General features: G+C 38.2%; 2 long non-coding RNA genes across 2 annotated transcripts; both read left to right on the top strand.

Annotated features, from left to right (window-relative positions):
* The first annotated feature begins 13,127 nt into the window (after positions 1–13,127).
* Positions 13,128–15,034, top strand: LOC121366792. The gene is made up of 3 exons (XR_005957223.1): positions 13,128–13,339; positions 14,358–14,483; positions 14,984–15,034. It is a non-coding gene; the product is annotated as an uncharacterized LOC121366792 (long non-coding RNA).
* On the top strand, positions 15,029–15,755 carry LOC121366791. The gene is made up of 2 exons (XR_005957222.1): positions 15,029–15,107; positions 15,591–15,755. It is a non-coding gene; the product is annotated as an uncharacterized LOC121366791 (long non-coding RNA).
* The last annotated feature ends 325 nt before the right edge of the window (positions 15,756–16,080 follow it).

Below are 16,080 nucleotides of genomic sequence, written 5' to 3'. Positions count from 1 at the left end.
GGGACATAACAAATGACACAATAAAACAGTCACTATACGGTCTTCTTTCACGTTTTTAAAGGAGAGGAAGCAACAAATTGCACATTAAAACAGAAACTAAGGCAGAAACCTGTTTCTCCCAAGCCTTGTTATGTTTTCACGGTTTAGAAGCATTGAATTGTACCCAAAAAAAACGTAACTAACCCACCTCCTTGTCTTTTCTCAGCTTTGTTACGTTTAAAAGGGCAGAGCATAGCAAATTACACAATAAAATAGTCATAAAACCAAATAATTGTGTCTCCCCAGACTTTGTTTCTCTTGAAACGGCGGGACATAACAAATGACACAATAAAACAGTCACTATACGGTCTTCTTTCACGTTTTTAAAGGAGAGGAAGCAACAAATTGCACATTAAAACAGAAACTAAGGCAGAAACCTGTTTCTCCCAAGCCTTGTTATGTTTTCACGGTTTAGAAGCATTGAATTGTATCTAAAAAAAAACGTAACTAACCCACCTCCTTGTCTTTTCTCAGCTTTGTTACGTTTAAAAGGGCAGAGCATAGCAAATTGCACAATAAAACAGTTATAAGACCAGATAATTCTCTCTCTCCAGCCTTTTTTTCGCTTGACATGGCGTGACATGACAAATTACACAATGAAACAGTCGCTAGGCTCGATACATTTGTCTCCCCAGCCTTTCTACGTTTTAAGGGTTAGTATCAACCTCTCTTTAACCTAGTTCCCTGTTTCTAAACAGCTTTACTTTTAAAGGGTCGAGAATTCTAACAAGTTCCAAAATAAAACAGTGATTAAGCCTACTCCATGTCTCTACTTAACCTTAGTTCGTTTTAAGTGTACAAATTATGAACAAAAAGTATGATTTTTCGTGAGGTTTATATAGAAAAGAGGGACTTTAGGCTTTTGTGGGGGGAAAACATAAAGAAAAAAAGTGGGGTTTTTTCTTTTGTCTTTTTTTTAAACTTTTTTTTTCTTTTTCTTTCGGGGGTGGACGGAGGGGGGTATTCTATCCACTACTCCTACCTTCATTCTGAGCTTCCTATTCACATTACATATGGGACATCCACATTACAAACAATTATTTAAATATAACTTACCTTTCACTGGGTTCGAACCACCAGCCTCCAGCTCGATCTTTGCTTCGTTTGTACGCTCAACCGACTGCGCTACAGCGAGAAGATGCTTGAGACGTTCAAATAGAGGCAGTCACTGGTTTTGGATGATGGAACGTTATACGTAATACACATTGTGAACGTGCACAACGTGCAATGCAACCTAGGAACACAATAAAATATAGATTTTCAATAAACCACGTGGTACTGATAGCAAATTACACAATAAAATAGTCATAAAACCAAATAATTGTGTCTCCCCAGACTTTGTTTCGCTTGAAACGGCGGGACATAACAAATGACACAATAAAACAGTCACTATACGGTCTTCTTTCACGTTTTTAAAGGAGAGGAAGCAACAAACTGCACATTAAAACAGAAACTAAGGCAGAAACCTGTCTCTCCCAAGCCTTGTTATGTTTTCACTGTTTAGAAGCATTGAATTGTATCCAAAAAAAAAACGTAACTAACCCACCTCCTTGTCTTTTCTCAGCTTTGTTACGTTTAAAAGGGCAGAGCATAGCAAATTGCACAATAAAACAGTTATAAGACCAGATAATTCTCTCTCTCCAGCCTTTTTTTCGCTTGACATGGCGTGACATGACAAATTACACAATGAAACAGTCGCTAGGCTCGATACATTTGTCTCCCCAGCCTTTCTACGTTTTAAGGGTTAGTATCAACCTCTCTTTAACCTAGTTCCCTGTTTCTAAACAGCTTTACTTTTAAAGGGTCGAGAATTCTAACAAGTTCCAAAATAAAACAGTGATTAAGCCTACTCCATGTCTCTACTTAACCTTAGTTCGTTTTAAGTGTACAAATTATGAACAAAAAGTATGATTTTTCGTGAGGTTTATATAGAAAAGAGGGACTTTAGGCTTTTGTGGGGGGAAAACATAAAGAAAAAAAGTGGGGTTTTTTCTTTTGTCTTTTTTTAAAACTTTTTTTTTCTTTTTCTTTCGGGGGTGGACGGAGGGGGGGTATTCTATCCACTACTCCTACCTTCATTCTGAGCTTCCTATTCACATTACATATGGGACATCCACATTACAAACAATTATTTAAATATAACTTACCTTTCACTGGGTTCGAACCACCAGCCTCCAGCTCGATCTTTGCTTCGTTTGTACGCTCAACCGACTGCGCTACAGCGAGAAGATGCTTGAGACGTTCAAATAGAGGCAGTCACTGGTTTTGGATGATGGAACGTTATACGTAATACACATTGTGAACGTGCACAACGTGCAATGCAACCTAGGAACACAATAAAATATAGATTTTCAATAAACCACGTGGTACTGATAGCAAATTACACAATAAAATAGTCATAAAACCAAATAATTGTGTCTCCCCAGACTTTGTTTCGCTTGAAACGGCGGGACATAACAAATGACACAATAAAACAGTCACTATACGGTCTTCTTTCACGTTTTTAAAGGAGAGGAAGCAACAAATTGCACATTAAAACAGAAACTAAGGCAGAAACCTGTTTCTCCCAAGCCTTGTTATGTTTTCACGGTTTAGAAGCATTGAATTGTACCCAAAAAAAACGTAACTAACCCACCTCCTTGTCTTTTCTCAGCTTTGTTACGTTTAAAAGGGCAGAGCATAGCAAATTACACAATAAAATAGTCATAAAACCAAATAATTGTGTCTCCCCAGACTTTGTTTCTCTTGAAACGGCGGGACATAACAAATGACACAATAAAACAGTCACTATACGGGTCTTCTTTCACGTTTTTAAAGGAGAGGAAGCAACAAATTGCACATTAAAACAGAAACTAAGGCAGAAACCTGTTTCTCCCAAGCCTTGTTATGTTTTCACGGTTTAGAAGCATTGAATTGTATCCAAAAAAAAACGTAACTAACCCACCTCCTTGTCTTTTCTCAGCTTTGTTACGTTTAAAAGGGCAGAGCATAGCAAATTGCACAATAAAACAGTTATAAGACCAGATAATTCTCTCTCTCCAGCCTTTTTTTCGCTTGACATGGCGTGACATGACAAATTACACAATGAAACAGTCGCTAGGCTCGATACATTTGTCTCCCCAGCCTTTCTACGTTTTAAGGGTTAGTATCAACCTCTCTTTAACCTAGTTCCCTGTTTCTAAACAGCTTTACTTTTAAAGGGTCGAGAATTCTAACAAGTTCCAAAATAAAACAGTGATTAAGCCTACTCCATGTCTCTACTTAACCTTAGTTCGTTTTAAGTGTACAAATTATGAACAAAAAGTATGATTTTTCGTGAGGTTTATATAGAAAAGAGGGACTTTAGGCTTTTGTGGGGGGAAAACATAAAGAAAAAAAGTGGGGTTTTTTCTTTTGTCTTTTTTTAAAACTTTTTTTTTCTTTTTCTTTCGGGGGTGGACGGAGGGGGGTATTCTATCCACTACTCCTACCTTCATTCTGAGCTTCCTATTCACATTACATATGGGACATCCACATTACAAACAATTATTTAAATATAACTTACCTTTCACTGGGTTCGAACCACCAGCCTCCAGCTCGATCTTTGCTTCGTTTGTACGCTCAACCGACTGCGCTACAGCGAGAAGATGCTTGAGACGTTCAAATAGAGGCAGTCACTGGTTTTGGATGATGGAACGTTATACGTAATACACATTGTGAACGTGCACAACGTGCAATGCAACCTAGGAACACAATAAAATATAGATTTTCAATAAACCACGTGGTACTGATAGCAAATTACACAATAAAATAGTCATAAAACCAAATAATTGTGTCTCCCCAGACTTTGTTTCGCTTGAAACGGCGGGACATAACAAATGACACAATAAAACAGTCACTATACGGTCTTCTTTCACGTTTTTAAAGGAGAGGAAGCAACAAATTGCACATTAAAACAGAAACTAAGGCAGAAACCTGTTTCTCCCAAGCCTTGTTATGTTTTCACGGTTTAGAAGCATTGAATTGTACCCAAAAAAAACGTAACTAACCCACCTCCTTGTCTTTTCTCAGCTTTGTTACGTTTAAAAGGGCAGAGCATAGCAAATTACACAATAAAATAGAAATAAGACCAGATAATTCTCTCTCTCCAGCCTTTTTTTCGCTTGAAACGGCGGGACATAACAAATGACACAATAAAACAGTCACTATACGGTCTTCTTTCACGTTTTTAAAGGAGAGGAAGCAACAAATTGCACATTAAAACAGAAACTAAGGCAGAAACCTGTTTCTCCCAAGCCTTGTTATGTTTTCACGACATTTAGAAGCATTGAATTGTATCCAAAAAAAAACAACTAACCCACCTCCTTGTCTTTTCTCAGCTTTGTTACGTTTAAAAGGGCAGAGCATAGCAAATTGCACAATAAAACAGTTGACCAGATCTCTCTCCCAGCCTTTTTTTCGCTTGACATGGCGTGACATGACAAATTACACAATGAAACAGTCGCTAGGCTCGATACATTTGTCTCCCCAGCCTTTCTACGTTTTAAGGGTTAGTATCAACCTCTCTTTAACCTAGTTCCCTGTTTCTAAACAGCTTTACTTTTAAAGGGTCGAGAATTCTAACAAGTTCCAAAATAAAACAGTGATTAAGCCTACTCCATGTCTCTACTTAACCTTAGTTCGTTTTAAGTGTACAAATTATGAACAAAAAGTATGATTTTTCGTGAGGTTTATATAGAAAAGAGGGACTTTAGGCTTTTGTGGGGGGAAAACATAAAGAAAAAAAGTGGGGTTTTTTCTTTTGTCTTTTTTTTTTTACTTTTTTTTTTTTTTTTCTTTCGGGGGTGGACGGAGGGGGGGTATTCTATCCACTACTCCTACCTTCATTCTGAGCTTCCTATTCACATTACATATGGGACATCCACATTACAAACAATTATTTAAATATAACTTACCTTTCACTGGGTTCGAACCACCAGCCTCCAGCTCGATCTTTGCTTCGTTTGTACGCTCAACCGACTGCGCTACAGCGAGAAGATGCTTGAGACGTTCAAATAGAGGCAGTCACTGGTTTTGGATGATGGAACGTTATACGTAATACACATTGTGAACGTGCACAACGTGCAATGCAACCTAGGAACACAATAAAATATAGATTTTCAATAAACCACGTGGTACTGATAGCAAATTACACAATAAAATAGTCATAAAACCAAATAATTGTGTCTCCCCAGACTTTGTTTCGCTTGAAACGGCGGGACATAACAAATGACACAATAAAACAGTCACTATACGGTCTTCTTTCACTTTTAAAGGAGAGGAAGCAACAAATTGCACATTAAAACAGAAACTAAGGCAGAAACCTGTTTCTCCCAAGCCTTGTTATGTTTTCACGGTTTAGAAGCATTGAATTGTACCCAAAAAAAACGTAACTAACCCACCTCCTTGTCTTTTCTCAGCTTTGTTACGTTTAAAAGGGCAGAGCATAGCAAATTACACAATAAAATAGTCATAAAACCAAATAATTGTGTCTCCCAGACTTTGTTTCTCTTGAAACGGCGGGACATAACAAATGACACAATAAAACAGTCACTATACGGTCTTCTTTCACGTTTTTTAAGGAGAGGAAGCAACAGCACATTAAAACAGAAACTAAGGCAGAAACCTGTCTCTCCCAAGCCTTGTTATGTTTTCACAGTTTAGAAGCATTGAATTGTATCCAAAAAAAAACGTAACTAACCCACCTCCTTGTCTTTTCTCAGCTTTGTTACGTTTAAAAGGGCAGAGCATAGCAAATTGCACAATAAAATAAAACAGTTATAAGACCAGATAATTCTCTCTCTCCAGCCTTTTTTTCGCTTGACATGGCGTGACATGACAAATTACACAATGAAACAGTCGCTAGGCTCGATACATTTGTCTCCCCAGCCTTTCTACGTTTTAAGGGTTAGTATCAACCTCTCTTTAACCTAGTTCCCTGTTTCTAAACAGCTTTACTTTTAAAGGGTCGAGAATTCTAACAAGTTCCAAAATAAAACAGTGATTAAGCCTACTCCATGTCTCTACTTAACCTTAGTTCGTTTTAAGTGTACAAATTATGAACAAAAAGTATGATTTTTCGTGAGGTTTATATAGAAAAGAGGGACTTTAGGCTTTTGTGGGGGGAAAACATAAAGAAAAAAAGTGGGGTTTTTTCTTTTGTCTTTTTTTAAAACTTTTTTTTTTCTTTTTCTTTCGGGGGTGGACGGAGGGGGGTATTCTATCCACTACTCCTACCTTCATTCTGAGCTTCCTATTCACATTACATATGGGACATCCACATTACAAACAATTATTTAAATATAACTTACCTTTCACTGGGTTCGAACCACCAGCCTCCAGCTCGATCTTTGCTTCGTTTGTACGCTCAACCGACTGCGCTACAGCGAGAAGATGCTTGAGACGTTCAAATAGAGGCAGTCACTGGTTTTGGATGATGGAACGTTATACGTAATACACATTGTGAACGTGCACAACGTGCAATGCAACCTAGGAACACAATAAAATATAGATTTTCAATAAACCACGTGGTACTGATAGCAAATTACACAATAAAATAGTCATAAAACCAAATAATTGTGTCTCCCCAGACTTTGTTTCGCTTGAAACGGCGGGACATAACAAATGACACAATAAAACAGTCACTATACGGTCTTCTTTCACGTTTTTAAAGGAGAGGAAGCAACAAATTGCACATTAAAACAGAAACTAAGGCAGAAACCTGTTTCTCCCAAGCCTTGTTATGTTTTCACGGTTTAGAAGCATTGAATTGTACCCAAAAAAAACGTAACTAACCCACCTCCTTGTCTTTTCTCAGCTTTGTTACGTTTAAAAGGGCAGAGCATAGCAAATTACACAATAAAATAGTCATAAAACCAAATAATTGTGTCTCCCCAGACTTTGTTTCGCTTGAAACGGCGGGACATAACAAATGACACAATAAAACAGTCACTATACGGTCTTCTTTCACGTTTTTAAAGGAGAGGAAGCAACAAATTGCACATTAAAACAGAAACTAAGGCAGAAACCTGTTTCTCCCAAGCCTTGTTATGTTTTCACGGTTTAGAAGCATTGAATTGTACCCAAAAAAAAACGTAACTAACCCACCTCCTTGTCTTTTCTCAGCTTTGTTACGTTTAAAAGGGCAGAGCATAGCAAATTACACAATAAAATAGTCATAAAACCAAATAATTGTGTCTCCCCAGACTTTGTTTCGCTTGAAACGGCGGGACATAACAAATGACACAATAAAACAGTCACTATACGGTCTTCTTTCACGTTTTTAAAGGAGAGGAAGCAACAAATTGCACATTAAAACAGAAACTAAGGCAGAAACCTGTTTCTCCCAAGCCTTGTTATGTTTTCACGGTTTAGAAGCATTGAATTGTATCCAAAAAAAACGTAACTAACCCACCTCCTTGTCTTTTCTCAGCTTTGTTACGTTTAAAAGGGCAGAGCATAGCAAATTACACAATAAAACAGTTATAAGACCAGATAATTCTCTCTCTCCAGCCTTTTTTTCGCTTGACATGGCGTGACATGACAAATTACACAATGAAACAGTCGCTAGGCTCGATACATTTGTCTCCCCAGCCTTTCTACGTTTTAAGGGTTAGTATCAACCTCTCTTTAACCTAGTTCCCTGTTTCTAAACAGCTTTACTTTTAAAGGGTCGAGAATTCTAACAAGTTCCAAAATAAAACAGTGATTAAGCCTACTCCATGTCTCTACTTAACCTTAGTTCGTTTTAAGTGTACAAATTATGAACAAAAAGTATGATTTTTCGTGAGGTTTATATAGAAAAGAGGGACTTTAGGCTTTTGTGGGGGGAAAACATAAAGAAAAAAAGTGGGGTTTTTTCTTTTGTCTTTTTTTTAAACTTTTTTTTTCTTTTTCTTTCGGGGGTGGACGGAGGGGGGTATTCTATCCACTACTCCTACCTTCATTCTGAGCTTCCTATTCACATTACATATGGGACATCCACATTACAAACAATTATTTAAATATAACTTACCTTTCACTGGATTCGAACCAGCAGCCTCCAGCTCGATCTTTGCATCGTTTGTACCAATCGCTCAACCGACTGCGCTACAGCGAGAAGATGCTTGAGACGTTCAAATAGAGGCAGTCACTGGTTTTGGATGATGGAACGTTATACGTAATACACATTGTGAACGTGCACAACGTGCAATGCAACCTAGGAACACAATAAAATATAGATTTTCAATAAACCACGTGGTACTGATAGCAAATTACACAATAAAATAGTCATAAAACCAAATAATTGTGTCTCCCCAGACTTTGTTTCGCTTGAAACGGCGGGACATAACAAATGACACAATAAAACAGTCGCTAGTCTCGATACATTTGTCTCCCCAGCCTTTCTACGTTTTAAAGGTTAGTATCAACCTCTCTTTAACCCAGTTCCCTGTTTCTACCCAGCCTTACTTTTAAAGGGTCGAGAATTGTAACAAGTTCCAAAATAAAACAGTGATTAACCCTACTCCATGTCTCTCCATAGCCTTAGTTCGTTTTAAGTGTACAAATTATGCACAAAAAGTATGATTTTTGGTGAGGTTTATATAGAAAAGAGGGACTAGGCTTTTGTGGGGGGAGTCTTTTTTTTTTAAACTTTTTTTTTTTTTTTTTTTGGGGGGAATTCTATCCACTACTCCTACCTTCATTCTGAGCTTCCTATTCACATTACATATGGGACATCCACATTACAAACAATTATTTAAATATAACTTACCTTTCACTGGATTCGAACCACCAGCCTCCAGCTCGATCTTTGCATCGTTTGTACCAATCGCTCAACCGACTGCGCTACAGCGAGAAGATGCTTGAGACGTTCAAATAGAGGCAGTCACTGGTTTTGGATGATGGAACGTTATACGTAATACACATTGTGAACGTGCACAACGTGCAATGCAACCTAGGAACACAATAAAATATAGATTTTTAATAAACCACGTGGTACTGATAGCAAATTACACAATAAAATAGTCATAAAACCAAATAATTGTGTCTCCCCAGACTTTGTTTCGCTTGAAACGGCGGGACATAACAAATGACACAATAAAACAGTCACTATACGGTCTTCTTTCACGTTTTTAAAGGAGAGGAAGCAACAAATTGCACATTAAAACAGAAACTAAGGCAGAAACCTGTTTCTCCCAAGCCTTGTTATGTTTTCACGGTTTAGAAGCATTGAATTGTATCCAAAAAAAAACGTAACTAACCCACCTCCTTGTCTTTTCTCAGCTTTGTTACGTTTAAAAGGGCAGAGCACAGCAAATTACAAAATAAAATAGTTATAAGACCAGATAATTCTCTCTCTCCAGCAATGGCGTGACATAACAAATTGCACAATAAAACAGTCATTATACATGATACATGTCTCTAGACCAGATAATGACAGAATCTCTCTCTCCCTGAGCCTTTCACGTTTTTTCGCTTGATATGGCGTGACATGACAACATTTTAAAGGGCAGAACAAAATTGACAACAAAACAGTCGCTAGGCTCGATATAACAAATTACACAATGTCGCTAGTCTCCCTCCCCAGCCTTTCTACGTTTTAAGGGTTAGTATCAACCTCTCTTTAACCTAGTTCCCTGTTTCTAAACAGCTTTACTTTTAAAGGGTCGAGAATTCTAACAAGTTCCAAAATAAAACAGTGATTAAGCCTACTCCATGTCTCTACTTAACCTTAGTTCGTTTTAAGTGTACAAATTATGAACAAAAAGTATGATTTTTCGTGAGGTTTATATAGAAAAGAGGGACTTTAGGCTTTTGTGGGGGGAAAACAAAGAAAAAAAGTGGGGTTTTTTCTTTTGTCTTTTTTTTAAACTTTTTTTTTCTTTTTCTTTCGGGGGTGGACGGAGGGGGGTATTCTATCCACTACTCCTACCTTCATTCTGAGCTTCCTATTCACATTACATATGGGACATCCACATTACAAACAATTATTTAAATATAACTTACCTTTCACTGGATTCGAACCACCAGCCTCCAGCTCGATCTTTGCATCGTTTGTACCAATCGCTCAACCGACTGCGCTACAGCGAGAAGATGCTTGAGACGTTCAAATAGAGGCAGTCACTGGTTTTGGATGATGGAACGTTATACGTAATACACATTGTGAACGTGCACAACGTGCAATGCAACCTAGGAACACAATAAAATATAGATTTTCAATAAACCACGTGGTACTGATAGCAAATTACACAATAAAATAGTCATAAAACCAAATAATTGTGTCTCCCCAGACTTTGTTTCGCTTGAAACGGCGGGACATAACAAATGACACAATAAAACAGTCACTATACGGTCTTCTTTCACGTTTTTAAAGGAGAGGAAGCAACAAATTGCACATTAAAACAGAAACTAAGGCAGAAACCTGTTTCTCCCAAGCCTTGTTATGTTTTCACGGTTTAGAAGCATTGAATTGTATCCAAAAAAAAACGTAACTAACCCACCTCCTTGTCTTTTCTCAGCTTTGTTACGTTTAAAAGGGCAGAGTTTTCTCCGCCTGACATGATCACAAATTACTCTCCCCAGCCTTCCAGTTCCCTGAATCTCCCCAGTCTTCTTTCACGTTTTTAAACGACAAGACGCAACAAATTGCACATTAAAACAGTAACTAACGCAGAAACCTGTTTTTCCCAAGCCTTGTTACGTTTTCATAGTCTGTCCCCATCCTTTTTACGTTTTAAAAGGCAGAACGTAGCAAATTACAGAATAAAATAGTCATAAATCCGGATCCTTCACTTTCCGTGGCCTTTGTTTCGCTTGAAAGGGCGGGATATAGCAAATTAGACAATAAAACAGCCTCGATACATTTCTCTCCCAGCTTTCCTTCGTTTTAAGGGTTAGTATAACACAATAAACCTCTCTTCAACCCAGTAGCCTTCGTACGTTTTAAGTGTACAAACTATACCAAAAAAAGCATGATTTTTGGTGGGGTTTATATAGAAAAGAGTGGCTAGGCTTTTTTGGGGAGAAATACAAAGAAAGAAAGAATTTGTTTTGTTTTGTTTTTTGTTTTGTTTTTTGGGGTGGGTGGGGAGGGGGTTGTTCTATCCACTACTCCTACCTTCATTCTGAACTTCCTATTCAGATTACATATGGACATGCACATTACAAACAATCATTTAAATATAACTTACCTTTCACTGGATTCGAACCACCAGCCTCCAGCTCGATCTTTGCATCGTTTCTTCCAACCACTTATCCGACTGCGCTACAGCGAGAAGTTGCTTGACATGGTCAAACAGAGGTAGTCATTGTGTTTCGGATGATGGAACGTTGTATGTAATGCACAATGTGAACGAATTTAAAAAAAATTTGAGGGTGGGGAGGAGGGTGTGTGTGTTCTATCCACTACTTCTATCTTCGTTCTGAGCTTCCTATTCACATTACATATGGACCTGCACATTACAAACAATCATTTAAATTTAACTAACCTTTCACTGGATTCGAACCACCAGCCTCCAGCTCGATCTTTGCATCGTTTGTACCAATGCCTGGGGACTATCTAGGAAAACTCACATGCTTCAACTACCAGGGAAAAAGCGCAGTTGACTATGTTCTAACCGATGACGGAACGAACACCTGGGGACTATCTAGGAAAACTCACATGCTTCAACTACCAGGGAAACAGCGCAGTTGACTATGTTCTAACCGATGACAGAACTATGAAACATGTAGTCGGTCTTTATATCTCTTACTTAACAGAAGAATCTATTCACTGCTCCTTATTTGTCATACTAAAATGTAACATAACCCATACCAGTAATGACGCTATTCCACTTCATCCAATGCATACAAAATATCAACTGTCTGAAAAAACCAAGATGGCATATATAAACAACCTTCTAGGTGATGAAGCACAATACAAAATAGGCCTACAAACTTTTATGAATGACCCCATCAACAACTCTTACACAAATATAGAAACAGCAGTAAACAACTTCAACAACATACTTATTGGAGCAGCATCTAGATCATGTCCCAAAATTCGCATCTAAAAAGCTAAAAAAAAAAGGTAGAAATGCCAATAGACATCCAAAACCTCAAGCGTAAATTTACCGAAATTGTTAAATCAATATCTAAGGAACCTAATAACACTAGAATTAGGAGAAAACACATACAATATAAAAAAAAAAAAACTAAAGAATGCAAAGAAAGTACACAAACAATAGAAAAAAACATGTTCTACGACAAACTCCAAAACCTACACAACAGTAACCCACAGGCATATTGGAAAATAATAAATAACCTAACAGAAAGAACCAACAAAAGTATCAACCTGCCAGAAAATATGGCAAAGCAAATACATGAACATTTTAGAGATATAAATGCTGAACCTACCCAAAATACAACCATGAATATAAAATCTGATGCTAGATTGCTCGATGAACTTTTGATAACGGAAACTACCCAAACTAACAACACTGTACTAGACCAAAGTATCAGGACCAAAGAGATTAAAACAGCTCTACAATCACTGAAAAACAACAAGGCATGTGGCTTAGACCAAGTTACAAACGCAATTTTCAAAATATGGAAATGAAATCATCATATTACCCATAGCAAATTGATTCAACAAAGTATTCCAGTATGGGATACTACCGTCCTCTTGGACAATTGGTTATATTACACCAATACACAAAAAGGGATCTAAGCAAGACCCGAACAACTATAGGGGAATTACCATTACAAGCTGTCTAGGGAAAATATTCTCCTCCATATTAAATAAACGATTAAGGTTGCAGAGAAGTAAATTGACCAATGAGCGTCGTGTTGCCCACGAAGATAGTGCTTTTAAAATACACCCCCTATTTGAATAAAATAATTTATGAGTTTGAAAATAGGTAAGAAATTGGATCTTTGACAGGAATTGCACCTACATTTATGGTGCACAGTTGTGTTGAATGAGATCTCACTTTCCATGAGTGATTTGTACATACCGAGTATGAATACATGGTCGGGGTGGAGAGACTTCCTAGCAGCCGTGAAATGGCAAAATGGGGGTGCCTCCAAAAATAAGAGATTATTTCCAGATTTAGGTTGACATCACCCAGTTCAGACATACTTGCTGCACAAAACAAGGACTGGCCATCATCACTACATGTGTGATTCACCTGGGAAAATTATCTTTTTCTATTTTTTTAAATTTATGTTAATATAGTGGACAGTGTGTTATGATTTACTTCTCTGCTACCTGAAGACACTCTTGACACATACCACTGGAATTCACACCACACTGGTTACCAAGGTAATAATAACAATGTATTTGTATATTTCATAATTTTAATGGAGCCAGAAATTGGCTGCTTTAATTTTTATAAGTTGTTACATAATCACTGATGTAATATGACCACCACAACAACAAATGTTAAGGTTGAGGTCAACTCAAACTGGGTATTGACTATGAAAAATCGTATATTGGCCAAGACTGAAAAGATGCCAAATATGGGATGTGTAATTTGGACAGGCTGCCAAAAATGGGACAAAAGAAAGGATTATAACAAATGTGGAGTTATTCATGCAAAAATACCTGGTCGTCCAAAACACCAAACTTTTAAAGTACACCGACTCCAGTATATGCTCCACCACAATCACTTTGACATACCTCGTAGCATGGATGTATCGCATTTATGTCACCACTCCCTCTGTGTTAACATTGAACACTTGAGCCTCGAACCACATTATGTTAACAACAACCGTCAACACTGTCTAAACATTGTCCCGAAACACTGCATCGGCCATCCAGGTTATAGAGACTGTTTTTTTCTTCTTGGGGACAGGTACGTATGATCTGTTAGACATGGTGGTACAACTTCGGAGTCAAGTACATTCTTCTTGTAGGTTGTTCTTGCAGTACTGTTGTGTTTGTCGTCATATTGCTGGTATCGAACCTTGCGGAGATAATTTCTTCGGGATCTGTACCGAGTAGTTTTTTTCCTAGTAGCATGATACCGGTCTTCACGTTCCCGAGCTTTCAGTTCTGCGAGGGCGTGTATTCTTCCAGTCAGTGGGGCTCCCACTAGTTGACATCTTGTAACAGTAGACTTTAGAATTCCTTTGTTGAGCATGTGGGCTGCACTGTGTATTCTTGCTTCAAAGTTGCGATAGAATGTCACTTGTTTTGGATTTGTTCTAGTATAAGCCCGGTTGACACTTTCTACTTTTTGAGTGTTTGTATTGAGTTTTGTTTTAAGAAGTGCAGTTTTGCCGAGTCGAAGTTCTAGGCATTTTCTTAACAATTCTTTATCGCCTTCTTTCATTTTCAGAACTGAATCTGCAGGTAAATAGGCAGGTTTCCATGCCTTGATCCGCCTGCCCGAACACACAAATGAATGCCTTTGACACAGTGTTGAACAGTTGCCACTCACACAGGCCACGATGGAATCGATGGTGTACGTCATTTTTCTAACTATTTTAGTGATATCTCCTGCAAGTTGACGGTGGGCGATGTCAAGTTCGAGGTGACAACGTTGCTTGATGTCGATGGCAAAACGTCGCTGTACTTTCTGTCGGTCTGATTTATTTTCCCCGGAAACATGGTTAAGCTAAATGAAACTTTTTCGATCGCCTTTTGCTGACTTTTAGAAAAAATGTCTAGTGTCACGTAAATTTTCAATGGAACCTGTCTGCGCCCGGGTAGCACCGTCAGTAGCATGTGAATCGCCATCAGTCGTGAAATAACCAATATTGAGTTTGTCTTCGTCCACTTGAAATTCTTTCACGCATTTTTCTGCATATAAGCCCTCATTGCCGATGGAATCTGTTGTCTTCAAATTGGCTGTACATTTTCCACCGTGATCTGGACATGTAATTTTCTCTCCCTTAGATCTGAGGATTTCGGCTTTTTTGCAAAGTTTGTTTGCAGTGTATATCCCAATAATTTCCTTTTTAGGTGTTTCGTTCTCAGCAATGGTGTAGACCGCTTGAGTTGCAGGCTGGAGGGTGTGCTCGAGCTCCCACCGAAAAGTCTGTTGTTGTAACGGCAGTCTCCCTCAACACTTATCTTGTGATCACTGGTAAAACCTTTTAGTTTGTTTAGTCGAACCAAATTAGACCGTCTTTCTTTCATATCCTGTCTGTTTATGTCCACTGTTTTGGATCCAACATAATTGGCTGAATTCTGCATTCCACGCTTGCTTCCAACAGGGATACCAGCTGCGGATAAGGAATCGCGAAATCCTGTAATTCCAACTGATGTATTCATAAGGCCAACATGTATCCCAATATTAGGCTGAGCAGCTTTCTGACCTCGTGCAGTGGGTTAAAGTGACTTCTTCGTACAATTTGTGCTTCTTCGATCTAAAATGACATAGCTCACATTTTAAACCTAGGCGCCAACACATACCCCATTGTTGATAGGACTGTTCGTCATACTTCAGATCACCATCACATGTTGGGAAGTTATTTCTATGTTCTCGATAAGATTCATTGAATAGATTGAGCACTCTACCACAATGAAGAAGTTTATAGCCATCTAAGTCTTGATTGTTTTGTTTCAGGAAATCTTCCAAGGCATCGGGAACAGCTGGGTGAGGCCGAAGTAACCGCATATTGCCAGTCGTCCCCTGTGAATCGGTGACCACATATGAAGATGCACCTCGACTCGTTGACGGCTTAGCCACTGCATCAAAGTCTTCCCTGGACAGCCTGGTACAGGTAGGTGATTTGGTGGCATTTGGGAGCAGTGTACTTTCTTTTTGGTGATGGAATTTGTGACCAATTACATATACATTTTTTCTGTTAGGGGGTCTACCCAAAACTTTTTTTTTTTTTTGGCAGGGGGTTTCCCCATAATAATTTCTCAATGTCAGTATATAAATTTAATTTTCTGTAGTCTGCCCCAGTGTGACAAAAACCATGTTCTCACTTTTCAAAATTATCTGACTGACAAATAATCCTGCCTCTGGGAAAACATTTGCCAGGTCCACAGAATACCCCCCACTGAATACTTTGTCCTGGTATGTAGTAACAACACACTGAAACAACATG

Source organism: Gigantopelta aegis, unplaced genomic scaffold (genome assembly GCF_016097555.1).
Source record: "Gigantopelta aegis isolate Gae_Host unplaced genomic scaffold, Gae_host_genome ctg7178_pilon_pilon:::debris, whole genome shotgun sequence".
NCBI classification, from domain to species: Eukaryota; Metazoa; Mollusca; class Gastropoda; order Neomphalida; family Peltospiridae; genus Gigantopelta; species Gigantopelta aegis.
Note: the sequence above shows the minus strand (reverse complement) of the source record. Positions and strands in the feature narration are given on the sequence as shown.